This window comes from Oncorhynchus keta, chromosome 24 (genome assembly GCF_023373465.1).
Source record: "Oncorhynchus keta strain PuntledgeMale-10-30-2019 chromosome 24, Oket_V2, whole genome shotgun sequence".
Classification (NCBI taxonomy): domain Eukaryota; kingdom Metazoa; phylum Chordata; class Actinopteri; order Salmoniformes; family Salmonidae; genus Oncorhynchus; species Oncorhynchus keta.
Window position 1 is genome coordinate 24,162,913 of NC_068444.1, and position 26,195 is coordinate 24,189,107.

At 40.8% G+C, this 26,195-nt stretch overlaps 1 pseudogene; it reads left to right on the forward strand.

The window, feature by feature from the left end:
* LOC118402836 (uncharacterized) lies at positions 1-25,034 on the forward strand (annotated as a pseudogene).
* Positions 25,035-26,195: the final 1,161 nt, after the last annotated feature.

Sequence of the window (26,195 nt, forward strand, 5' to 3'; positions counted from 1 at the left end):
CTGGTCCCAAAGACAATGGTGAGTTTTATTTAAAAGGGCTGGTATAATCCATGTGCTCCGAGCAGATATTTAGTGCATGATAATCATGAATGAAATGAGGGTCTCTTTAGGTTCATCTTGTGTGTAAGACTGATTTACTATCTGATGGTATGGTTCATTAAAACAAGTACAAAAATACTTAAAGTACAAATGAATTGTTTTCCATATATCAAATAACTTGTTTCCAGTCTAAGTACAGGAGAATGAAAGAAAGCTGGAGATTATTAAGTAGCTAAGTGGTATAATTAAACGCTGAAACAGTTAGGCACCCTGGTTACATACTGTATCCACTAGCTTCACTTCGACACTTCATTGCATGCGTGGATCATTTTCTTTCTGTAGGTTGTCCTTCACTGTTTTCCCCAAAATCCTCCATGTTAACTTGAAAAGATGAGAAGCGATTCAGCATCAGTAATTTTGATAGCATACCTTTTTATAAATATTATATCCATTCATCAAAATGTAATATCTAATAGCAATATTCATAGATATATCAATATTGTAAAAAAAAAATGTACTTAATATATTATGTATCAGCCTATAAGGCATGCCTAATTAGCATGGGGTGGCAGGTAGCCTAGTGGTTAGAGTGTTGGACTAGTAACCTACAGGTTGCAAGATCGAATCCCTGAGTTGACAAGGTAAAAATATGTTGTTCTACCCCTGAACAAGGCAGTGTTCCACTGTTCCTAGGCCGTCATTGAAAATAAGAATTTGTTCTTAACTGACTTGCCCCCATCCCCCCAATTTTTTTTACATGGCAGCCTCAAGCTGTGAGGCTTAAAGCGAATTTGATAATTCTGTCAGAAATTAATCTCACTGACTGTAAATATATAGTCCACAAAAGCTAACAACCAGCATAGATACCTAGGTCTTTAAGAACACTACCTAGCTAACTAGCCCAATATTGGACTAAAGGAGCATTATGTTAGTCCAATGACCTTATATTTTCTGTTTAAAGGGCAAATTGCCTCTGGAAGACAAATACTCCATCTAAACGTATATTGATTCTCAATTGGAGTTCGGTTCTAAAAACATAAATCCCTCACGTCAAAATAATTTCACAAATATATACTTATTTTACACTATTTTAACCGGTTGTAACAGTTGCAGCCAACAGCATTTTTCAATGACAACATGTTTGTGGCATCTGTCTTGCATTTACATACAGGTGTTAGAAGACGCAGATAACTAATTAGCACAGGTAGTCCACTGTCCTCCATAACAAGCGCTGTAACATGGACATCTGGTTGTGTGATCCCTAACCCTAGAAAAGTGTGTATCAATTTAACCTTTAGTTTTTTTTATAAGAAATTCTCGCAGATATGAAAGATAAGGTCCTTATACTTCAAAAAACCACACCACAAGCGATGCATGTTAATGTTCAGATGGAGTGTTGCAACTCTTAACAAAAATATATATTTTTCCCCCTACAGAAGACGCCTTCGTCCAATGACTCTTATGTGTAATGTAACTGTAGTAAGAGTCATAATCAAGGGCCACATAGTTAACTAGCTCACAAGACTAGCTAGCCCGACTAGCAAGCTATCTAACCAACACAAACATATTGCTAATCTACAACAAATCAGTCTGATATAATATCAGTGTTATACCAGTAAATCAAATCAAATCAAATTTTATTTGTCACATACACATGGTTAGCAGATGTTAATGCGAGTGTAGCAAAATGCTTGTGCTTCTAGTTCTGACAATGCAGTAATAACCAACAAGTAATCTAGCTACCAATTCCAAAACTACTACCTTATAGACACAAGTGTAAGGGGATAAAGAATATGTACATAAAGATATATGAATGAGTGATGCTACAGAGCGGCATAGGCAAGATACAGTAGATGGTATTGAGTACAGTATATACATATGAGATGAGTATGTAAACAAAGTGGCATAGTTAAAGTGGCGAGTGATACATGTTTACATAAAGATGCAGTAGATGATATAGAGTACAGTATATATGTATACATATGAGATGAATAATGTAGGGTATGTAAATATTATATTAGGTAGCATTGTTTAAAGTGGCTCGTGATATATTTGACATAATTTCCCATCAATTCCCATTATTAAAGAGGCTGGAGTTGAGTCAGTGTGTTGGCAGCAGCCACTCAATGTTAGTGGTGGCTGTTTAACTGTCTGATGGCCTTGAGATAGAAGCTGTTTTTCAGTCTCTCGGTCCCAGCTTTGATGCACCTGTACTGACCTCGCCTTCTGGATGATAGCGGGGTGAACAGGCAGTGGCTCGGGTGGTTGTTGTCCTTGATGATCTTTATGGCCTTCCTGTGACATCGGGTGGTGTAGGTGTCCTGGAGGGCAGGTAGTTTGCCCCCGGTGATGCGTTGTGCAGACCTCACTACCCTCTGGAGAGCCTTACGGTTGTGGGCAGAGCAGTTGCCGTACCAGGCGGTGATACAGCCCGACAGGATGCTCTCGATTGTGCATCTGTAGAAGTTTGTGAGTGCTTTTGGTGACAAGCCGAATTTCTTCAGCCTCCTGAGGTTGCTGCTGCGTCTTCTTCACGATGCTGTCTGTGTGGGTGGACCAATTCAGTTTTTCTGTGATGTGTACGCCGAGGAACTTAACTTGCTACCCTCTCCACTACTGTTCCATCAATGTGGATAGGGGGGTGTTCCCTCTGCTGTTTCCTGAAGTCCACAATCATCTCCTTAGTTTTGTTGACGTTGAGTGTGAGGTTATTTTCCCAACACCACACTCCGAGGGCCCTCACCTCCTCCCTGTAGGCCGTCTCGTCGTTGTTGTTAATCAAGCCTACCACTGTTGTGTCGTCTGCAAACTTGATGATTGAGTTGGAGGCGTGCGTGGCCACGCAGTCGTGGGTGAACAGGGAGTACAGGAGAGGGCTCAGAACTCACCCTTGTGGGGCCCCAGTGTTGAGGATCAGCGGGGTGGAGATGTTGTTGCCTACCCTCACCACCAGGGGGCGGCCCGTCAGGAAGTCCAGTACCCAGTTGCACAGGGCGGGGTCGAGACCCAGGGTCTCAAGCTTGATGACGAGCTCGGAGGGCACTATGGTGTTAAATGCCGAGCTGTAGTCGATGAACAGCATTCTCACATAGGTATTCCTCTTGTCCAGATGGGTTAGGGCAGTGTGCAGTGTGGTTGAGATTGCATCGTCTGTGGACCTATTTGGGCGGTAAGCAAATTGGAGTGGGTCTAGGGTGTCAGGTAGGGTGGAGGTATAAAGTTACCTTAATTAAAATGCTAGCTATAAATACAAAAAAAAGTTATACTATTGAAAATCTGCCAGTCAAATGAAGCCTAACAAGATGTGAAAATGTGCCGTGTTGATTGGGGTGAAATCTGCACAGCGTTCACAATTGGCTCAGAGCAGAAGAGGGTGTGCCACGATTCAAGGTACTGTTGAGAACAAAAGTTCCTCTGTGAGATTATGTGACATAAATGCACAATTTGAACTACTCCAGGAAATGGACTTTGGAGGTTAGCTAAATGCTGCCCCTTCTATTAAACATCTCAAGTTGAAGGCCGAGCAAGATGCTGCAGGCAGTCATTAGCTACAAAGTTATCCTTCCAGGACCGGCCCTGGGCATAAGTGACAAAAACTCACTTTTTTCATGGGGGAGGGGGGGACAACGACTCCGTAGGGGTTTCAACTGTTAGAATAGTAGAATACAAAGAGTTCAATTTCGAAATTTGGTTGTGCATAAGCAGTTTTCCTCCTGTTATTTCAGTCACTGATAGTCACTCAATTAGCCATGTCAGCTAACAATTGCAGGAAATTTGTTTAAAAACTGCAAACATTTTCTCGCCACCTCACTGTCATTGACACTGACCCAACTCCAGCCACTTTAATAATGGGATTGATGGGAAATGATGTAAATATATCACTAGCCACTTTAAACAATGCTACCTTATATAATGTTACTTACCCTACATTATTCATCTCATATGCATACGTATATGGATGTCATAAGGTGAATGCACCAATTTGTAAGTCGCTCTGGATAAGAGCGTCTGCTAAATGACTTAAATGTTAAATGTATATACTGTACTCTACATCATCGACTGCATCCTTATGTAATACATGTATCACTAGCCACTTTAACTATGCCACTTTGTTTACTTTGTCTACATACTCATCTCATATGTATATACTGTACTCGATACCATCTACTGTATGCTGCTCTGTACCATCACTCATTCATATATCCTTATGTACATATTCTTTATCCCCTTACACTGTGTATAAGACAGTAGTTTTGGAATTGTTAGTTAGATTACTTGTTGGTTATCACTGCATTGTCGGAACTAGAAGCACAAGCATTTCGCTACACTCGCATTAACATCTGCTAACCATGTGTATGTGACAAATAAAATTTGATTTGATTTGAAATGGATGGAATTGCAGAAAATGTGCTGTAAAATGGCAAAATGTTCTTTCTTCCCCATGGTGAAATGTGTAAAATTGTAGAAAACGTGCTTTAAAATGTTATTAGGGCCCCCAAAAGGCTCGGGCCATCCCTGACTGTGTGCAATTTTAAAATAATCGGTTCAGAGACATACATCTGGTGTAATATAAGTAATTATTGGTACCAAGATTGTATTCGAAATGTGTACTTACACAAAGATTGACATTTCACCTTTGATCCTCGATGCGTAGCTATTTGAAACTTAATCACGACGCACTGCAGCATCATTTCGCCGCACGTGACTTTTCCTATTCCTGTAAAAATGTGTAGTAGGCGGGTTCTGGTAGTTGCGACAGGAACAGTTAATTGGAATTTGTTAACTGTGTAGCCTGTCGTTCAATATCCTGGGGTTTGGCTGTGCTGGAAATGCATTTTGTCTGTATTTTTTAGTTAGACAGACAAAAGGCTCTCAAATAGGTATAGCCTATTCATATGGACATTCAGATACACTTCATATCGTTTTACATAGACACAACAACATTTGAAAATGGCCTGGATAAGGATAGTCCGCATTTCCCTGATCTTGGTTTTAAGCCAACAGGTCGTCTCTTACGGTAAGTCATTTTTGCCCTAAAATAGTTTGCTTTAAATGACGCATTGATTAATCAATTGGAGCTGATGTTACTGTAAGTATTTAGTACAGTATTCCTGCTTAATTCTTTCAACAACATAATGCAGGCTATAGGCCACTGTACAATATGCTAATGTTCTTGGAAATGATATAGCTATTCCAAAAGTATACTCGATATATAAATATATTGTAGATTTCTTGGCCTAACAGTTGTGGCTGCTTCGCGTGATGTATTGTTGTCTCTACCTTCTTGCCCTTTGTGCTGTTGTCTGTGGCCAATAATGTTTAACGTTACCATGTGTTGTGCTGCTAACGTTACCATGTTGTGCTGCTGCCATAATGTTGTTGTCATGTTGTGTTGCGGTGTTTGTGTCACTGCCATATGTTGTTGTCTTCGGTCTCTCTTTATGTAGTGTTGTGGTGTCTCTTGTCGTGATGTGTGTTTTGTCCTATATTTTTATTGTATTTCTTTTTTATCCTAGCCCCCGTACCCGCAGGAGGCATTTTGCATTCTGGTAGGCTGTCATTGTAAATACGAATTTGTTCTTAACTGACTTGCCTAACAAAAACAGGTGTGCCGGTGTGCCGAAAATCTTCCCGCAGCCAAAATTCCCCCCACCTCTTCTAATTTCCTTAATTTTGAGTCAAATACTTTCTATAGAACAGACTTCAATTAATAATGCATGTATGTGTGTTATATTAAACAGAGGAGGGAGTAAAATTTTGGCAAGCAAGAAACATTTCAGAACAACTATGGCTGAATTATTATCCTTACACTCTAAAAAAATAATAATCGAATAAGACCTGGGAGAGATGACGAATTTTGGCAAAGAGATGTATTTATAGACTAATAAAAATCAGTAGGGGATTTAGGTACGGGCGGCATCTTGGCAGCCGCCGGGTGCGGCGGGCGGGCGCTGAATGGGCGTCGCCCAGGGCGCCATATAAACTAGAACCGTTACATACACTTGAAACAAATAGCCAAACCGAAAATTGAAGACAAAAATGCTTTCTGCTACTAAGATCAGTGAAATGTAGGCTAAACTGACAACGGAGTGAATAGCAGAAATTTGAACTAGCAAGCAAGTCGTAGCAATGAAGAACGCGAAGGGGGAGAATTCTAGCAGGGGGGAGATTATTGGGCACAACACCGAAACCTCTCAGTTTTGGAAAGTTTTCTTTCCCGAACCTATTTGTTCAGAGATCAGAGTTCAGAGAGGTGTTACATTTTTTTCTTCAGTTTTTGCAATATAAAAGCGGTCAAAGTTAATTCGTGTTGCCTCTTTGTTAATTTTCCTGCCCCCACAAAAAAAACTTAATGTGAAAAAGTAGATTTTCAGACTGTACCTAATATTATAAGAGTTTATTTAGATTGGGCCTGCCCAGGTTTATGGTTTATGCAACATTGTAACCTATGTTTGAGAACCAACATCTGCTCTGATAGACATGAGCCTGCAACTCTCATCTCTCCAGTGTTGCACTTTCATTTCCTATAAAATCATAGCCATGTGAGGGATTCTAAATTAACTGCAGCACCCCTGATAAATTGAAATGTACTGCAACAATTTCAACAATTTTACTGATATACAGTTCATATATAACGAATCAGTCAATTGAAATAATTTAATTAGGCCCTAATCTATGGATTTCACATGACTGGGCAGGGGTGCAGGGGTGAACCTGGGAGGGCATAGGCCCACCCACTTGTGAGCCAGGCCCACCCACTGAGGAGCCAGGCCCAGCCAATCAGGAGTTTTCCCCCACAAAAGTGTTTTAATACAGACAGAAATACTCCTCAGTTTCATCAGCTGTCCAGGTTGCTGGTCTCAGACGATCAGCAGGTGAATACGCCGGATGTGGGGGTCCTAGGCTAGTGTGGTTACATGTGGTTGCCGGTTGTGAGGCCGGTTGGACATACTGCCAAATTCTCTAAAACAACGTGGGATGATTATTCTGTTTAATCAGCTTCTTCATATGCCACACCTGTCAGGTGGCTTGATTATCTTGGCAAAGGAGAAATGCTCGTTAACAGGGATGTAAACAAATTTGTGCACAGAATTTGAGAGAAATAAGCTTTTTGTGCATATGGAAAATGTGTTTACATCCCTGTCAGTGAGTATTAGGGCTAGGATATTGATGGATTCAAGACAAGGTCCTTTTTATTGATATCTTTCTGAGTTTGTCAATGTGAAAGTAGCCTGCCATTTCGCTCATTTGTGCGGTATAAAAAAAAATATGAATACCGCAGTCATGTAAAATGACAGAATTGCATGACATGCGTTTATATAAAGCCAACATTTAGCCCTTGGCTACTAAAAATGCTCCCCTTGTTTGCAACTTCTGTATGTGCCTCTACTCTACTGCTCTATGCCACTCTAATGCGATGATATGCATGCAATGCTTGATTATCACCCCCTCTTGCACTCACTTTTTGTTTCTGCATCTCCCAATTTACAGATTAAGCACTGGCTGTACATGTGGCTTGGTGCAGAGAAGGGACATGCTCTCCCGGAGTATGGGGGTAGTGTAGCAACCATAATCCAACACCTAGTGACCTCAAGAAGAGGTTTGGATCTCTTGGCGTAACGGCTGAGATGTTGGGTTGACAGTTGCTGGACCCGGGTTTGAGTCAGGACTAACTCCTGATTTCGCTACAATATTGTCAGTCCATGTGTTTTCTTTTATTCAGGCAGTGGACTGATACACACAAAGTTGTCCTTAAAGTAGTCAGTTGTTGACAATAAATAAGGTGCTAGTTCGCAATAAGTGGTGAGCACTGTTTATTGTCAGTTGGTTTTGGCATTCTGTTTGTATGCCAGTAGCCTAAGTCAAGTTTTTTGTTCCTTCAACCTCAGTGGGGAAACTCATTGTAGATTTCACACTTACACCACAGAGAAAATCAGTTAAAATAGACCTCCCTGATTTGACACATGCATATCTTCATGTGTGGGTTTTTATGGAGTGATTTTTTTATTTTTTTTTTCAACACCGATACCGATTTATTGAAGGACCTATTTATTTTATTTTTATTTTACCTTTATTTAACCAGGCAAGTCAGTTAAGAACACATTCTTATTTTCAATGACAGCCTGGGAACAGTGGGTTAACTGCCTGTTCATGGGCAGAATGACGATATTTCTTAGGCACTTGTTTGCAGTTCCTACCGCTTCCATTGGATGTCACCAGTCTTTGGAATTTGGTTGTGGTTATTCCTTTGTGCAAGGAAGAAGTACGGCCATCTTGGAACTGGGTAACACTTTTGAGAGTTGCGCAAGACTTGAAAAGTAGCGTTGGGTTGTTGTCTTCCTGTATTGAAATCGGCGTCCAAAAAGGCAGATTACTGATTATGAAAACTTGAAATCGGCCCTAATTAATAGGCCATGCAAATTAATCGGTCAACCTCTATTCTAGTGTGTTTGTGCTCCACAGAACAGAGGACATTGCCTTTCCCCCACTCTAAAGTAACATTAATGTTGTGGAACTAAATCCGGAAGTGTATTTCCCCAAAACGGCGCAGATGCTGTGTGATGAAATGTTTAGTGGTGTAAAGTACTTAAGTAAAAATACTTCAAAGTATTTTACTATTTCTATTATTGACAACTTTTACTTTTACTTCACTACGTTTCTAAAGAAAATTATGTACTTTTTACGCCATACATTTTCCCTGACACCCAAAAGTACTTTGAATACTTAGCAGGACAGAAATGGTTAAATTCATGCACATCCCTGGTCATCTCTACTGCCTCTGATCTGGCGGACTCACTAAACACATGCTTTGTTTCTAAGTGTTGGAGTGTGCCTCTGGCTATCTGTAAATTAAAAAAAATATGAACAATCGTACAATCTGGTTTGCTTAAAATAATATTATTTACTTTTGATACTTTAGTATATTTAAAACAAAATAGTTTATACTTTTACTGAATTAGTGTTTTACTGGGTGACTTTTACTTGAGTCATTTCCTATTAAGTTATCTTTATCTTTACTTGTACTCAAGTATGACAATTGGGTACTTTTTCCACCACTAGAAATGTCCAATCGTTTGTAATACCACCTCTGTATGTCCACTACATACCATACACAATGGCCCACTGGAACATGAGTAATTATTCTGTAATCTTTTTTATTTTTTATCCAGGCTTTATGTCCAATTCCAATTATTTCCCTTGACATTAAGGTCATTTCCTTTCTGACTTCACAGGCTGATATTTTCCCCTTCTTTAGCTTATAGTGCCAGGCTTCTACTGCAAGTGAGATGTTTTTATTTAAATTTAATTGAACCTTTATTTAACTAGGCAAGTCAGTTAAGAACAACCATGATTATAGGCTTACATACAATATACAGGCCCAGTAAACTGTGGAGGTATAAACTAAATATACAAAACAGACAGAATGACCAGGTGAATCCAGATGAAATCTATGATCCCTTATTGATGTCACTTGTTAAATCCACTTCAATCAATATAGATGAAGGGTAGGAGACAGGTTAAAGAAGGATTTTTAAGCCTTGAAACAATTGTGCCATTCAGAGGGTGAATGGGCAAGACAAAATATTTAAGTGCCTTTGAATGGTGTATTGATACAAACCAGCTGCACTGCTGCTGAGTTTATTACTCTCAAGTTTCCTGTGTGTATCAAGTATGGTCCACCACCCAAAGGACATCCAGCCAACTTATCTGAACTATGAGAAGAAGCATTGGAGTCAACATGGGCTAGCATCCCTGATGAAATAAGGCTGTTCTGAAGACAAAAGGCGGGGTGCAACACAATATGTCTGCTGCAGAGGAACAAGAGAGCTATTTGAAAACAAGTTTTTATTAGTCATGGAAATGAAAGTTCTGAAAACAAATTGGCTCCCCATTTTTAAAAAGATGGAGAACAACCTTTTAAAGGGAAAATACTGCCGTTTTGGTGCAGGTACAGCCAACTAGCACAAAAATGATATTGTCAATATGATATATTATCAAACATAATATCCCAATATGTAAATCCAAGGACGTCAGACACAAGCTTGGTTAGAGATGGTTGCTAAGCAACGGAGTACTACGATTGGTTGCCCAATATTCTGGGGTGGGGCATGGTAAATTTGAATGACTGGCAGTAGAGGCTTAATCCTGATTTTACTTATTCAGGAAAATAAATGTTGTCAATTATAAATACAGTTTATACATGTTTTATACACATTTTCTGTACAAATAGATTTGAGGCAATGTAAACAGACCATAAATGTAGTTTTTGTTTCCTTGGAAAAATGTATGCTATTATATGATACAGTATCAGTACTTGTTGCATTTACAACTTGTCTAATCTTCAACTGATTTCAGCCAGTGTATGGCTGTGGCTTGATTACATTGTTTGAATGGAATGTTGGCAAATTGTCAGTTCATCTAAATTATTAATGGAATAAAAGTAAAACTGGCTAGCTAACAAGCATAGTGCAGATAAATGATTCAAATTCCTTATTTTACACTATCTTATCACAGCACTGGCAAACCATGTTTGACCAACTCCCTGCCCAAAATGGCTGACCTTTATCCCATCATAAGAAGGTTCATATCCATTCTAGTATTTTAATGCCTAATTCTATGGGCCAAACTCTCAAAATACATTGCTTCGGGACAAAACAATCAGGAAAACACCAGAAAACATGGCATCTGGGTCATTTCAGCAAGCCATGACACTTCCCGTCTCAAATTATTCTGAAATTGTTTCTGCTGTTAGAAACCACTAAGATTAGCATCCCAGAAACATTATTTTGTTGAAATTTAATTTGGTCTCTGAGAAATTAAGCTAATTGATTGCACGCAAATTGTCAACTTTAAATGATAGGATTCACATAATATTGAACAACTTATAGTACCCAACATCCGATTTGGACCAAACTTATTCTTGCAATTGACTAAGACATAAGGAATCAAACAAAATGGTCAAAACCCATTCACGGACCCTCCACACCTCACTCCAATCCCAACCCAACAACCAGTATACAGTATCAGTTCTCTATGTTCGACAAGCAGTATGGAGCTGCAGCTTGGAGTATTGCTTCTTCACCATTTGCAATGTATTCCCCGTGAATCTGTTGATTGTCCCCCCCATTTTAGAGAAATTAGCCATCTAAGTACTTTGGAAATAAATTAGTGTGAAAGTACCAGGTTTTGCCTACTAGATGTTTCTGTTCCTGGTTCTGCCACCACATGCTTTTATCCATTTAGCTGGTTTATTCAATTAATCACAACATTTTCTTTGCAATTTTGGGTAGAAAACCAGTAGCTTTTGCTCATGATGAAAGTGAATTGTGTGTTCAAGCCAGTCCTTCATGAAAGGAATTCAGTTTGTCCTTATCTTTGCGACCTAATGCTTCAACCCAACTGACTTTGAATAGCCCAACAAATGGCAGCTCTCTGAGGGCTGTATGGTGCAATTCTCATATGAAGATTTTGCCCAAAACTATGATGGAGAAATGGACGAGTGACTAAAATGTTGTGAAAACCCTAATAAAATAATACAATTGTAAACCACTGCATGGCAGTCATGTGTTTTTTTAATACAAATATTAGAAAATGTATTTTTGTGATTAGTGACATTTACCATAAAACCCAATACCATTATTACCATTGCAAAACACTGTGTGTGTGTTTGGGACTTTCACTATAGAAGAACATTAGTGACCATAACATTGAACCATTGGATCTGCTGTAGCCAAATGGTTTGCTTGTTCACCAGAAATGGTCTAACTAATCCATACCTTTTCGGAGAGATTAAAGCACACACAAGGCTGTTTCCTGGACACACAAAAAGCCTAACAACATGACAAACTAAATTGCTTTCATGGAGGACTGGCTTCAATTGTGAGGATGACCATACAATCTATCTATTTCCATCATGAGCAAAAACTATTGGTTTTCTACACAAATTTGCAAAGAAAAGGTTGTGATTTAATAAACACAAGAGACCAGCCACATTAAAAAATGTGTGGTGGTAGTAGCAAGAACAGCAGCATCTAGTGGGCAAAACTTGGTACTTCCACACTAATTTATAGTAAACAATGTAAGCAACTTCAATGGCTAATTTCTCTGAACTGGGAAAAAACATCACCGAATCAAATCAAATCAAATCAAATTTATTTATATAGCCCTTCGTACATCAGCTGATATCTCAAAGTGCTGTACAGAAACCCAGCCTAAAACCCCAAACAGCAAACAATGCAGGTGTAAATGCACGGTGGCTAGGAAAAACTCCCTAGAAAGGCCAAAACCTAGGAAGAAACCTAGAGAGGAACCGGGCTATGTGGGGTGGCCAGTCCTCTTCTGGCTGTGCCGGGTAGAGATTATAACAGAACATGACCAAGATGTTCAAATGTTCATAAATGACCAGCATGGTCGAATAATAATAATAAGGCAGAACAGTTGAAACTGGAGCAGCAGCACAGTCAGGTGGACTGGGGACAGCAAGGAGCCTTCATGTCAGGTAGTCCTGGGGCACGGTCCTAGGGCTCAGGTCAGTTGAAACTGGAGCAGGAGCATGGCCAGGTGGACTGGGGACAGCAAGGAGTCCTCATGTCAGGTAGTCCTGGGACATGGTCCTAGGGCTCAGGTCCTCCGAGAGAGAGAGAGAAGGAGAGAATTAGAGAACGCACACTTAGATTCACACAGGACACCGAATAGGACAGGAGAAGTACTCCAGATATAACAAACTGACCCTAGCCCCCGACACATAAACTACTGCAGCATAAATACTGGAGGCTGAGACAGGAGGGGTCAGGAGACACTGTGGCCCCATCCGAGGACACCCCGGACAGGGCCAAACAGGAAGGATATAACCCCACCCACTTTGCCAAAGCACATCCCCCACACCACTAGAGGGATATCTTCAACCACCAACTTACCATCCTGAGACAAGGCCGAGTATAGCCCACAAAGATCTCCGCCACGGTACAACCCAAGGGGGGGGCCAGACAGGCCGACCACAACAGTGAATCAACCCACCCAGGTGACGCACCCCCAGGGACGGCACGAGAGAGCCCCAGCAAGCCAGTGACTCAGCCCCGTAACAGGGTTAGAGGCAGAGAATCCCAGTGGAAAGAGGGGAACCGGCCAGGCAGAGACAGCAAGGGCGGTTCGTTGCTCCAGAGCCTTTCCGTTCACCTTCCCACTCCTGGGCCAGACTACACTCAATCATATGACCCACTGAAGAGATGAGTCTTCAGTAAAGACTTAAAGGTTGAGACCGAGTTTGCGTCTCTGACATGGGTAGGCAGACCGTTCCATAAAAATGGAGCTCTATAGGAGAAAGCCCTGCCTCCAGCTGTTTGCTTAGAAATTCTAGGGACAATTAGGAGGCCTGCGTCTTGTGACCGTAGCGTACGTGTAGGTATGTACGGCAGGACCAAATCAGAGAGGTAGGTAGGAGCAAGCCCATGTAATGCTTTGTAGGTTAGCAGTAAAACCTTGAAATCAGCCCTTGCTTTGACAGGAAGCCAGTGTAGAGAGGCTAGCACTGGAGTAATATGATCAAATTTTTTGGTTCTAGTCAGGATTCTAGCAGCCGTATTTAGCACTAACTGAAGTTTATTTAGTGCTTTATCCGGGTAGCCGGAAAATAGAGCATTGCAGTAGTCTAACCTAGAAGTGACAAAAGCATGGATTAATTTTTCTGCATCATTTTTGGACAGAAAGTTTCTGATTTTTGCAATGTTACGTAGATGGAAAAAAGCTGTCCTCGAAATGGTCTTGATATGTTCTTCAAAAGAGAGATCAGGGTCCAGAGTAACGCCGAGGTCCTTCACAGTTTTATTTGAGACGACTGTACAACCATCAACCGAATGAAGAAGCAATACTCTAAGCAGCAGCTCCATACTACTTGTCAAACAGAAAACCGATACTGGCTGTTTGGGTGGGGTGTGGAGGGTAAATCATGGTTCTGTTTTTGTCAAGTACTATATCTGTTTTTTGGATTCTTGTGGTCATTTTGAAGTGTACAAATGATTTATAACTATGTTTTGGTCCCCTTAATATTCGCTCAAGAAAACATTGGCCCACAACTGACTGTAATTGGGGACCCCTGGTATACAGGTTATTGTTGCAACATCACTTGGATAGATTTAATTGCTAGTATGTTATGCTGTTTATAGATATAGCACAGTTTTTATTTTATTTTTTAGAAACGCAGTCATTATATGGTAATTATACAACTCTGTCTGGACTGAGCTTGTTGATTCGGAACTGACTTTCTACTATTTTATCCTACAGTTCCTCCTCCTGTCAACGTATTGGAACTACAGTGAACCATCTCTGCAGCCACAGTTCAATGTGAAAATGACACGAAAATACTCTGGGTAGGTGCTGCAGCACCTAAGAGGTTGTTTAATCTCTCACCAAATAGGGCCTATGTTATCCAATGTAGGTTATATAGCTAGTGAATATTAATTAAGTCTTTCTTGCCACAATTTCAAGTAGAAATTGGAAAATTGACATGCACTGTCAGACCCATACAAATGTAAAGTCCTCTCAACAGTTCTTTGTCAGCTTTTCCATTGTAATTGTGAACTAACATTTCAGTCCAAATCAGAGGTTGCCACTAACCCACAACAATTGTTTTCCTCTATCTTTCAGTGCTGCCTTGGTTTGTTCAAACACTTCCCTCTACCACTGCGATGTCTCCTCATTTACCAAAGTAATATAAGAGGGCTACCGTTTCATATTGACTGCTGTTGGACAGAATACCAATTACTCCGAAATTTCATTCACCTACGATGATACAATGTACAGTGTAAGTTCTCACACTGAGCTAACCAAAAGGTGAATTATGGGAACAATGTTATACAGTATGTAGTGATTGAATTGGGGTAGTATCTTGAAAGGGTTTGTAAGTACACTGTATGCACTGCAGCACATGTAGCATTTCTTTGTTGATCTGACCACACAATGCTCCGAGCCGGGAGATTTTGAACATACAGTGCCTTGCGAAAGTATTTGGCCCCCTTGAACTTTGCGACCTTTTGCCACATTTCAGGCTTCAAACATAAAGATATAAAACTGTATTTTTTTGTTAAGAATCAACAACAAGTGGGACACAATTATGAAGTGGAACGACATTTATTGGATATTTCAAACTTTTTTAATAAATCAAAAACTGAAAAATTGGGCGTGCAAAATTATTCAGCCCCCTTAAGTTAATACTTTGTAGCGCCACCTTTTGCTGCGATTACAGCTGTAAGTCGCTTGGGGTATGTCTCTATCAGTTTTGCACATCGAGAGACTGAAATGTTTTCCCATTCCTCCTTGCAAAACAGCTCGAGCTCAGTGAGGTTGGATGGAGAGCATTTGTGAACAGCAGTTTTCAGTTCTTTCCACAGATTCTCGATTGGATTCAGGTCTGGACTTTGACTTGGCCATTCTAACACCTGGATATGTTTATTTTTGAACCATTCCATTGTAGATTTTGCTTTAGATTTTGCTCTCACTTGGTGAGATTTTTCACATGTACAGTTGAAGTCAGAAGTTGACTTAAATTTAGGTTGGAGTCATTAAAATTTGTTTTTCAACCACTCCACAAATTTCTTGTTAAACTATAGTGTTGGCAACACCATGAGACCACGCAGCCGTCAGACCGCTCGGGAAGGAGACACGTTCTGTCTCCTAGAGATTAACGTACTTTGGTGCAAAAAGTGCAAGTCAATCCCAGAATAACAGTAAAGGACCTTGTGAAGATGCAGGAGGAAATGGGTACACAAATATCTATATCCACTGTAAAACGAGTCCTATATCTACATAACCTGAGAGGCCGCTTAGCAAGGAAGAATCCAATGCTCCAAAACTGACATACAAAAGCCAGACTACGGTTTGCAACTGCACATGGGGACAGAGATTGTACTTTTTGGAGAAATGTCCTCTGGTCTGATGAAACAAAAATGGAACTGTTTGGCCATAATGACCATTGTTATGTTTGGAGGAAAAAGGAGGAGTCTTGCAACCCGAAGAACACCATCCCAACCATGAAGCATGGGGGGGTGGCAGCATAATGTTGTGGGGGTGCTTTGCTGCAGGAGGGACTGGTGCACTTCACAAAATAGATGGCATCATGAGGGAGGAAAATTATGTGGATATATTGAAGCAACCGCTCAAGACATCAGTCAGGAAGTTAAAGCTTGGTCACAAATGGGTCTTCCAAATGGACAATGATCCCAAGCATACTTCCAAAGTTGTGGAAAAAATGGCTGAAGGACAACAAAGTCAAGGTATTGGAGTGGCCATCACAACGCCCTGACCTCAATCCTATAGAAAATGTGTGGGCAGAACTGAAAAAGCGTGTGCGAGCAAGGAGTTCTACAAACCTGACTCGGTTACACCAGCTCTGTCGGTAGGAATGGGCCAAAATTCACCCAACTTATTGTGGAAGGCTACCCAAAACGTTTGACCCAAGTTAAACAATTTAAAGGCAATGCTACCAAATACTAATTGAGTGTATATAAACTTCTGATCCACTAGGAATGTTATGAAAGAAATGAAAGCTGAAATAAATAATTCTCTATAATTCTGACATTTCACATTCTTAAAATAGGTGGTGATCCTACCTGCCCTCAGACAGGGAATTTGTACTAGGATTAAATGTCAGGAATTGTGAAACTGAGTTTAAATGTATTTGGTTAAGGTGTATGTAAATGTCGTGTCTTTGGCTATGCCGGATTAAGTGATATGACATGCTATTCTATAAAATAATTTATCCATAATTAATATTACCTGATTGAGCTAATCATGTCAATGTAATTAACTAGAGTCGGGCACCACAAAATAATATTTATAGAGCTGTTATCTCCTGAATAAACTCTTAAAGACCTAGTAATATTTTACATCAATAGCAGTCAAAATTAATCGTCATCTTAATTCAGTCTCATCTGAAAGTTGTAAATTCTTAGTTAACTGCACGAACCCTGGCTAACAAGTTGAACCAGCAATACAAAATTGGGTTTAATTATTTATTTACTAAATACCTAACTAATCACACAGAATTACACATACACATAATTAAATCATAACTTGATTACAAATTACGTCATAAAGGAAAACGTCCCTAGCTGGCGGAACAGATATGACAGCTTGTTACACAAAAGAAAAGGGTCTGGGTTTGAGTGAAAGAGCGGGAAGACTGAGGAACAAAGCGCGAAGCTGTGCTATCGTAAATACAGTATCATATGCATTCTTAATTACCGCCCATTTGGAAAATGCAATAAATATTTACTCTGAGCTGCGCTTCGGTAGGTTGGTGGTAGATGGAAGGCCGTGTTGCCCAACCGAGTCCTTTGAAGAATGTCTCTGCTGGTAAATTGAATACGTTGTAGTAACGTCATTGTGTGGTAGACGGGATACTCTGTCTGTTCCTTCCTAACGCTCGTTTGCAGCAGCTGTTGCTAACTCAACGGCTAGGAGGTATCACTTCTGTAGTGAATAAGAGTTCAAAGTTCATCCAATTCGCAACCAAACCTCACGCTGATGTTGGCTTCGTTCTGTAGTTATTATCTGAACCATTCTGACATCGGACCGCCGTCCTCGGAACAGGAGGTTATATTGTCGTCAAGGGCTTCTATAGGAAGCGTGTTTGAAAAGTTTTATAGCCCATGTCCTTTCACAGGGGCGGGCCTCTGATTGAGCAGAGCCCTATCTTATGAAAACCCAAATCTCACATTTTAGAAGCTAAAATCACATTTCATCGCATCACAAAAAAATTCATTTTCAAACATTTAAATTGAACAACAATTCCATGTGAATCTGATAAACTCTACAGTGGAAACACAGAGGTATGTCATCTTATCTTTGATGAGAACGTCTCAGATGACACCCGAACTGACATCATATTCATTAAGTACCACCGCATATGTTCAATTGTTCGGATTACCAGAATATAGTTAATTTCCCCCCACCTTCTGATGTTCCCAGAATCTCTATGTTAACCAAGGGTTTTGCAAATGTAACATCAGTAGGGTGGGGAAGAGGTATTTATGACTGTCATAAACCTAGCCCCAGGCCAAGTCATGACATAAACTTCAACTGTATCTACCTGCTGCGAATTATTTTCACTTGCAAGCAAAGCAGCCTTATTTTTCAAAAGGAAACACATTTATATCCTTCAAATATAAACGTTTGCATATTTATTTTAATTAACATTGTTGTAGTATAGCCTAAATTTATTCCTTTTTTTCCCCCCCAGAAACAACACATCTTTGCCTGCTCTTACAAGCAACACCATGTGTGTGAGGCTGAAATACCAGTCGATGGAAAGATGGATAGGCACTGCATCAAGATGAAAGGAAAAATGAACAATGTTCATGTCTCAGCTCACCAGAACATATGCATTGAGGGGAAGCATGGGGATTCCGGTAAGACTCTTAATTTCTCACATGATGGATGCGTCAAAGTCATATTAGCTCTAAACCACATCTACTAATATCTGATACGTCCTTTGAAAGTTGTATTTGTCTGTATTGTCATATTATGGCTGATTTTTATCAGCAAATGCTCAATTAGAACACTGTACAGTTTTGAATGTGAAATCAGTTTGACAGTTTGACTGTCAGTCTAACTGCTAACTCCCTGTAGGTCCTAGCTACACTGCCCTCTACATTGTCATCCCCATCGTTGCCATAGTGGTGATTGCGTTCGTGTGGCTGATAGAAAGTAAACTGACAAGCGGCTCATTCCCTCAACCAAAGATTTTGGTGTGTTCAGCCTTTCAACTGTTTGGCCTGCACTGCAGTGTATTTAGTCATAAAGCTACTACATATACAGTCCTGGCCAAATGTTTTGAGAATGACACAAATATTAATTTCCAAAGTTTGCTGCTTCAATGTCTGTAGATATTTTTGTCTGGTGTTACTATGGAATACTGAAGTATAATTACAAGCATTTCATAAGTGTCAAAGGCTTTTATTGACAATTACATGAAGTTGATGCAAAGAGTCAATATTTGCAGTGTTGACGCTTCTTTTTCAAGACCTCTGCAATCCACCCTGGCATGCTGTCAATTAACTTCTGGGCCACATCCTGACTGATGGCAGCCCATTCTTGCATAATCAATGCTTGGAGTTTCAGAATTTGTGGGTTTTTGTTTGTCCACCGCCTCTTGAGGATTGACCACAAGTTCTCAATGGGATTAAGGTCTGGGGAGTTTCCTGTCCATGAACCCAAAATATCAATGTTTTGTTCCCCGAGCCACTTAGTTATTACTTGCCTTATGTCAAGGTGCTCCATCATGCTGGAAAAGGCATTGTTTGTCACCAAACTGTTCCTGGATGGTTGGGAGAAGTTGCTCTAGGAGGATGTGTTGGTACCATTCTTTATTCATGGCTGTGTTCTTAGGCAAAATTGTGAGTGAGCCCACTCCCTTGGCTGAGAAGCAACCTACACAGGATGGTCTCAGGATGCTTTACTGTTGGCATGACTCAGGACTGATGGTAGCGCTCACCTTGTCTTCTCCGGACAAGCTTTTTTCCAGATGCCCCAAACAATTGGAAAGGGGATTCATCAGAGAAAATGACTTTACCCCAGTCCTCAGCGGTCCAATCCCTGTACCTTTGCAGAATATCAGTCCGTCCCTGATGTTTTTCCTGGAGAGAAATGGCTTCTTTGCTGCCCTTCTTGACACCAGACCATCCTCAAGTCTTCGCCTCACTGTGCGTACAGATGGACTCACACCTGCCTGCTGCCATTCCTGATCAAGCTCTGTACGGGTGGTGCCCCGATCCCGCAGCTGAATCAAATTTAGGAGACGGTCCTGGCGCTTGCTAGACTTTCTTGGGTGCCCTGAAGCCTTCTTCACAACAATTGAACCACTCTCCTTGAAGTTCTTGATGATCCGATAAATGGTTGATTTAGGTGCAATCTTACTGGCAGCAATATCCTTGCCTGTGAAGCCCTTATTGTGCAAAGCAATAATGGCACTTGTTTCCTTGCAGGTAACCATGTTTGACAGAGGATGAACAATGATTCTGAGCACCACTCTCCTTTTGAAGCTTCCAGTCTGTTATTCGAACTCAATCAGCATGACAGAGTGATTCCCAGCCTTGTCCTCATCAACACTCACACCTGTGTTAACGAGAGAATCACTGATATGATGTCAGCTGGTCCTTTTGTGGCAGGGCTGAAATGCAGTTGAAAAGTTTTGTGGATTCAGTTCATTTGCATGGCAGAGGGACTTTGCAATTAATTGCATTTCATCTGATCACTCTTCATAACATTCTGGAGTATATGCAAATTGCCATCATACAAACTTTGGCAGCAGACTGTGAAAATGTATTAATATTTGTGTCAATTCTCAACTTTTGGCCATGACTGTAGACTAGATTATAGTAATACAGAGCATTTCTACAAGGTACCACATGTGCTCTCCTGAAACTGTGTGTCATGTTCCTGTTGGAGTTATCAAACTATTGATATGCTACTTCCTGCAAACACTGTCTCAACAATAGCACATGAAAAACATATTTCACCCACAGAATGGTTGACTGAATAATGTCTATTCTCCTCTGGTAGGCTTCCATACTGTCACATATGGGTTCAGTTAGGTCACTTATGCCCCCTGAGAGAGCCATCCTGAGTGAGGTACAAACAGGTGGCTCCCCCCTGCTGTAGACCCCCATGGAATCTTTGCCAGATGAGACCCTCACAGTCTTCAGGACCCCCCAGCAAGAGGTCCTCCGCCTCCCCATTGGACTGAAAGACCAGGAGTGGAGCGGTGGGGAGGTCATGTTGCCTAACGAGGGGTCAGGCTCTTCACTGCAGGTAATGAGAGAGTTGGGACTGGAGGTGAAGAGTGACTTATCTGAGCTGTCGGACTATGACTGCCCCCATAGACCTGTGATTATTCCTGTGATAGAGGAGATGAGTCCTGGGGACACTGTTACAGGATACAAAATCTGAGTTTCTCAAGAAAAAGGATGATAATATTTTATAAATATATTTAAACAGGGAAATCCCATTAGAGACCATTGTGCCATTTTACAAGGGCAGTAACATACAAAACACAATCATGAAAGTCAAACACATTTGTCTTTGCACATGCTCAGCTACCAATCATTTCCCTGTTCCTCTCACTATTTAGGTAGTCTATGGTGGCGATAAAGAGGGTAATCAAAGGGATGGCCTTCATTATGGTTTTTCCAATTCATCACTTGGGACTGTTGCCTAATCAGGGGAACCAGGGATAGACCATGTGAAACCCAAGTGGTACATAGTGGTATTGCATGCTCAGAACAATTTTTATTTATTTTTTAAATGTCCTCATTCCTGACCTGCATGCCCTATTGTCATGTTGAATTTCATTAGGCCAAATTTAAGACAGTTCCTATAGCATCTTTGTACAAAAAAAGCAAGTTCCTTTTATCCAGATATTATTTTACTGTGCCATTAATGTTTTCTAAGGTAGCAAGGGAATATAAGGGTTGGGAGAGTAGAATTAATATTCATTAGGTTATTTGTCTTTGTCTTGTGCTGTGTATATTTGTTCTATTTGCACTTTTACATGGCTCTCATGCATGTACAATGTTCTAAAATATTATTAGGAACATGTCCTATTATATTCCGATGAACACGTTATACCAATGCAAGGGGATTGCTATGGTGGTGATGATTTCTGTTGTTGCTGTAATTTCTGATGCCTTGCTTAGATTACGATATTGAATTCATCTTACTATCCAAATGCATTGTATGCAGCCATGGTTAGAGCGTTGGGCTGGTAATCGAAAGGTTACTGGATCGAATATCCGAGCTGACAAGATGAAAAATCTGTCGTTCTGCCCCTGAGTAAGGCAGTTAACCCACCTTTCCCCGGGTGCCTAAGACATGGATGTCGATTATGGCAGTCCTCTGCACCTCCCTGATTCAGAGGGTTTGGGTTAAATGCTTTAGACACATTTCAGATGAATGCATTCAGTTGTACTATTGACTAGGTATTCCCCCCCTTCCCTCTACATTTGTATCCTATTTAACGACGAGAAAGCTGAAGAAAACGTGGACAATATGCATACTTTCTTCATGAAACACCATTTTCCACCTCCATGATCGAGTGGCAAATGCCTAGGAATGCTACTTCCTGATGTTGCACCCCACGTTCAGCCTAGGGTAAACAACAGACTGCTGCAACCTGATTGGCTGAACGTGATACGCAACATCCGGGACTAACATTTAGCCACTCATGGTGGTGGAAAATTGTTTCATGAGGAAAACATGCATAGTTTTCCTGTTTTTATCTGCCTTCTCGCCAATAAATTAAAGAGGAAATCGAAGGCGTTGCAGCCTGAATGGAGAACGTTTTAGGTACGAACCTGTCCACAGGGGATACAAGTATATTGCCAGCTGCATTTGGACGGTAAGATTAACTCAATATCGCCATCTGCGGTCTTTAGGTTACCTCATACCTAATCATTTTGGTTTTTATTGTGCACATCTGTATATTGTATTTTTCATATAGCTGCAATTATCTTTTTTTTTATAAATAAGGCTGTTTTTAAAATATTATTTCCCCCTATCATTTCCCAATATACAATAAATAAACTCGGCAAATAAAAAATTTCCCTTTTTCAGGACCCTGTCTTTCAAAGATATTTTGTAAAAATCCCCAAAACTTCACAGATCTTCATTGTAATGTAGAGGGTTTAAACACGGTTTCCCATGCTTGTTCAATGAACCATAAACAATTAATGAACATGCACCTGTGGAACGGTCGTTAAGACATTAACAACTTAGACTGTAGGCAATTAAGGTCACAGTTATGAAAACTTAGGACACTAAAGTGGCCTTTCTACTGACTCTGAAAAACAACAAAAGAAAGATGCCCAGGGTCCCTGCTCATTTGCGTGAACGTGCCTTAGGCATGCTGCAAGGAGGCATGAGCACTGCAGATGTGACCAGGGCAATAAATTGCAATGTCTGTACTAGAGGTCGACCGATTTTAATCAGAATGACTGATTTTAATTAGGGCTGATTTTAATTAGGGCCGATTTCAAGTTTTCATAACAATCGGTAAACGTCGTTTTTGGACACCGATTGTGGCCGATTACATTGCACCCCACGAGGAGACTGCATGGCAGGCTCACTACCTGTTACGTGAGTGCAGCAAGAAGCCACGGTAAGTTGCTAGCTAGCATTAAACTTATCTTATAAAAAACAATCAATCTTAACGTAATCACTAGTTAACTACACATGGTTGATGATATTACTAGTTTATCTAGCTTGTCCTGCGTTGTATATAATCGATGGGGTGCCTGTTAATTTATCATCAGATCACAGCCTGCTTCGCCAAGCGGCTGATTTAACAAGCGCATTCGCGAAAAAAGCACTGTCATTGCACTAATGTGTACCTAACCATAAACATCAATGCGTTTCTGTAAAATCGATACACAAGTATATATTTTTAAACCTGCATATTTAGTTAATATTGCCTGCTTTTACGGTTTTCTTCCGTCGAAGGAGAGTCGGACCAAAATGCAGCGTGGTTAGTTCGATACATCTTTAATGAAGAAAAAAACACGAACAATACAAAAACAACAAACGGAATGTGAACCTATACAGCCTATCTGGTGACAACTAACACAGAGACAGGAACAATCACCCACGAAATACTCAAAGAATATGGCTGCCTAAATATGGTTCCCAATCAGAGACAACGATAATCACCTGACTCTGATTGAGAACCGCCTCAGGCAGCCATAGACTATGCTAGACACCCCACAAAACCCCAAGACAAAAACGCACCACAAAAACCCATGTCACACCCTGGCCTGACCAAATAAATGAAGACAAACATACTATACTTCGACCAGGGCATGACACCTGCTAACATTAATTTATTTTAACTAGGGAAATTGTGTCACTTCTCTTGCTTTCCGTGCAAGCAGTCGGGGTATATGCAGTAGTTTGGGCCGCCTGGCTTGTTGCGAACTGTGTGAAGACAATTTCTTTCTAAAAAAGGCAGTAATTAATTTGCCAGAATTGTACATAATTATGACACAACATTGAAGGTTGTGCAATGTAACAGCAATATTTAGACTTAGGGGTGCCACACGTTAGATAAAATACGGAGCGGTTCTGTATTTCACTGAAAGAATAAACTTTTTGTTTTTGAAATGATCGTTTCCGGATTTAACCATATTAATGACATAAGGCTCGTATTTCTGTGTGTTATGTTATAATTAAGTCTATGATTTAATAGAGCAGTCTGACTGAGCGGTGGTAGGCAGCAGCATGCTCGTAAGCATTCAGTCAAACATCACTTTCGTGCATTTGCCAGCAGCTCTTCACTGTGCTTCAAGCATTGAGCTGTTTATGACTTCAAGCCTATCAACTCCCGCGATCAGGCTGGTGTAACCGATGTCAAATGGCTAGCTAGTTAGCGGGGTGCGCACTAATAGTATTTCAATCGGTGACGTCACTCACTCTTGAGACCTTGAAGTAGTTGTTCCCCTTGCTCTGCAAGGGCCACAGCTTTTGTGGAGCAATGGGTAACGATGCTTCGAGGGTGGGTTTGTCGACGTGTACCTGGTTCGAGCCCAGGTAGGGGCGAGGAGAGGGATGGAAGCTATACTGTTACAATGGCAATACTATAGTGCCTATAAGAACATCCAATAGTCAAAGGTATATGAAATACAAATGGTATAGAGAGAAATAGTCCAATAATAACTACAACCTAAAACTTCTTACCTGGGAATATTGAAGACTCATGTTAAAAGGAACCACCAGCTTTCATATGTTCTCATGTTCTGAGCAAGGAACTTAAACGTAAGCTTTTTTACATGGCACATATTGCACTTTTACTTTCTTCTCCAACACTTTGTTTTTGCCTTATTTAAACCAAATTGAACAGGTTTCATTAATTATTTGAGGCTAAATTGATTTTGATGTATTAAGTTAAAATAAGTGTTCATTCAGTATTGTTGTAATTGTCATTATTACAAATAAATAAATGTAAAAAATAATTGTCTGATTAATCTGTATCGGCTTTTTTAATCATTATCGGTCGACCTCTAGTTCGTACTGTGACATGCCTAAGACTGCGCTACCGGGGGCCGGGATGGACAGCTGATCGTCCTCGCAGTGGCAGACCGCGTGTAACACCTGCTCAGGATCAGTACATATGAACATCACACCTGTGGGACAGGTACAGGATGGCAACAACAACTGCCCGAGCTACACCAGGAACGCACAATCCCTCCATCAGTGCTCAGACTGTCTGCAATAGGCTGAGTGAGGCTGGACTGAGTGCTTTTTGTAAGGCAGGTACTCGCCAGACATCACCGGCAACAACGTTGCCAATGGGCACAAACCTACCATCACTGGACCAGACAGGACTGGCAAAAAGTGCTCTTCACTGACGAGCTGCGGTTATGTCTCACCAGGGGTGATGGTCGGTTTCACATTTATCATTGAAGGAATGAGCATTACACTGAGGCCTGTACTCTGGGGATCGATTTGGAGGTGGAGGGTCCGTCATGGTCTGGGGCGGTGTGTCACAGCATCATCGGACTGTGCTTGTTGTCATTGCAGGCAATCTCAATGCTGTGCGTTACTGGGAAGACATCTTCCTCCCTAATGTGGTTCCCTTCCTGCAGGCTCATCCTGACATGACCCTCCACCATGACAATACCACCAGCCATACTGCTTTTTCTATGCGTGATTTCCCGCAAGACAGGAATGTCAGTGTTCTGCCATGGCCAGCGAAGAGCCTGGATCTCAGGTCTGGGACCTGTTGGATCGGAGGGTGAGGGCTAGGACCATTCCACCCCAAATGTCCAGGTGCCTTGGTGGAAGAGTGGGGTAACATCTCATAGCTGGAACTGGCACATCTGGTGTATTCCATGAGGAGGAGATGCACTGCAGTACTTAATGCAGCTGGTGGCCACCCCAGATACTGTTACTTTTGATTTTGACCCCCCCCTTTGACCTTTGTTCAGGGACACATTATTCCATATATGTTAGTCACATGTCTGTGGAACTTGTTCAGTTTATGTCTCAGTTGTTGACTCTTGTTATGTTCATACAAATAGTTACGCATATTTGCTGAAAATAAACGCAGTTGACAGTGAGAGGATGTTTCTTTTTTTGCTGAGTTAACAATAAATATACAGTGCATTCGGAAA